At 44.8% G+C, this 2500-nt stretch overlaps 1 pseudogene; it reads left to right on the plus strand.

The window, feature by feature from the left end:
- LOC124774752 overlaps positions 1-2500 on the plus strand; it is a 9437-nt pseudogene that overhangs the window by 2948 nt on the left and 3989 nt on the right.

Below are 2500 nucleotides of genomic sequence, written 5' to 3' on the forward strand. Positions count from 1 at the left end.
CCCTGGTGAGGACATACGGGCGGTGAAATCCGTTTTTGAGAAATGCGTGAATCCGAAGCGAGACAAAATTAAAATTAATAGTGTCAGAACGGCTAAAAATGTCTTGATAGTCGAAACTGCAACTCAAGAGGACAGTAATAAGATACTTTCCAATTCCCAGTTAACGGAGAAAGTTAAATGTGAACCTCCGCGGAAACGTCGACCATTGATGTGTATGTACGATGTACCAACTCATCTAAGTGCGGATGATCTGTTGGACGCGATATACAGTCAGAATTTTGATGTATCAATGACTCGAGTTGAGTTTGATGAACAATTTAAGTTGAAGTTTAAAGTTGGTCCTCGGGAAAAACTGACAGTTCACCATGTGGTGGAGGTTTCTCCCGAGTTGTGGAAACTGTTAACAAGAATAGGTAGACTATATGTGGGATATTCAGCTCTTAATGTTAAAGATTACTTAGCAGTATCCAGATGTACTAAATGTTATGATCTGAATCATACTAACAAGTTCTGTACTGTAACTGAAGTTATCTGTGCCCATTGTGGGCAGACTGGGCATGACAAAAGAGATTGTAGAAGCAAGGATCGCCCATCCATATGTATACCCTGCAGTAAGAGAGGGCGTAAGTGTGGGGGAGTCAAAGACTGCCCCACTTACAAAATGTTTCTGGATAGAATAATACAGAGAACCGATTATGGCGACCATTAAGACTGTTAAAAGAAAATCTCCGAGTAAAATCAAACGAGATGCAGAGAGGGGTAAATTAATATCTAAAGCTCTTTCCACAGGTTCGTTGGCTGATCCAGAGTGCTTCTCCGGGTCAGCTGGCCGTTTGACCGTGGAAGTTGGAGTTCAGACGGTAGATGATTTGGAGGCGGGTGTCAACCGCCTTTCGATTCAGCCGTCGACCTCTGCGGAAATGGAATCAACGATGGGTCCAAAGGAGGATGAAGATGCATCACGTGTTACTGCCCTGGTAACAGGAGGTGGTGGCAGTTGTGATGGAGATGGAACTGTAAATAGTGTAGATGCAAGTAGTGTAGTGCAAATTTGTAACAATGGTGACGGAAGTGTAATTGTAAATAGTGTAAATACAAGTAGTGTAGTGGAAGTAGACAGACATGAAAAATCTGGTGAAGGGATCAGTTATAGACAAGTTGATCCAAAAAATATATACAAAGATTTGGAGGAGTTGGTTCGGCTGTCAAGGCTGGAGGAGCCTTCATTACTTACTACGGCACTGAGGCAGCTGGTCAGGAAGGGACACCCTAATGGCGAAGACATTACTTATCCGGCTCTGGAGGATGTAGATTGCATTCAGTTGTCCGCCGCTAACATTCCGCCTGAGTTGGAGCAATTACAGGAATTAGTCATTAAAGTTTTTGATAGGCGCGGTCGCAAATTTGATCTTGATAAGATCTTTAAGGACATGGTCAAAACGTATGGGCGTAACGTCATTGATCTCTCGAAGCCTTGGCCCGCCAGTCGTTTGCACGTCTACTATCCCCCTGGGTAATGGGGAGATTTAGGATGTTGCAAATCAACGCTATGCGTAGCCACATGGTTACGCAGGAATTGCGTAAAGTGGCGGAAGAAGAACAACTGGACATTATTATGATACAGGAACCAGCCTCCTGCGCTGGTCGAATCCCTGGTTTTCCGGCGGCCGCGCAAGTGGCATTCTCTGGTGAGAACCCCATGTGTGCGGTTGTGGTCTTAAACAAGCTCATCAGATTAACTGTTCTAAATCAGTTTTGTAATGAACATATAACTGTGGTCCAAACAAACATGTTAACACATATATTATACATTGTAAATGTATATTGTCAATTTCGACAGGACATTGTTACTTTTTTGGACCAGTTAAGATGGATACTTAGGACCTTAGCAGGTCAGTCAGTAATAATTTGTATGGATGCAAATGCCAAGTCCCCGATGTGGCACAGCCTGGAGCGGGACGATCGGGGCTCGGAGTTGGAGGACATAATAATGGAAGCGAATTTGATTGTCTTAAATGAACCTGGGCACCCGCCTACCTTCTCTGGAAGGGCTGGCGCGGTCTCAAACATTGATGTAACACTAGCGACTCTGAGTGCTGCGCCTCATGTGCTCCAGTGGTGTGTTTCTGAGAACGTCACGATCAGTGACCACAATTGTATATTTTTCAACTATGAGACAGAGGTTACAGAAGATCTTGGGGACTTGGTTGAGAGATACAATTACGCTAAAACGAATTGGGAAAGGCTGGCGCAGGAGTTTCGACCACCAGAGCTGGATATGGAAATTCCAGATGTGGACGGTGCAGTAGGAGACCTATTGGTTTCTATTGAAGCAGCTATTGCTGTTTCTGTTCCACGTGTTGCGAGGTATGTTCGCAAGCAAGCTACTCCGTGGTCCCCAGAACTGACCGCGCTTAAGCGGTCTGTCAGGCGGGCGCGGCGTAACTATCAAAGGAGCTTCGCCCAGGACGAGAGACAGTATCATTTGAGAATATATAGA

This window comes from Schistocerca piceifrons, unplaced genomic scaffold (assembly GCF_021461385.2).
Source record: "Schistocerca piceifrons isolate TAMUIC-IGC-003096 unplaced genomic scaffold, iqSchPice1.1 HiC_scaffold_971, whole genome shotgun sequence".
Taxonomy (NCBI): Eukaryota; Metazoa; Arthropoda; class Insecta; order Orthoptera; family Acrididae; genus Schistocerca; species Schistocerca piceifrons.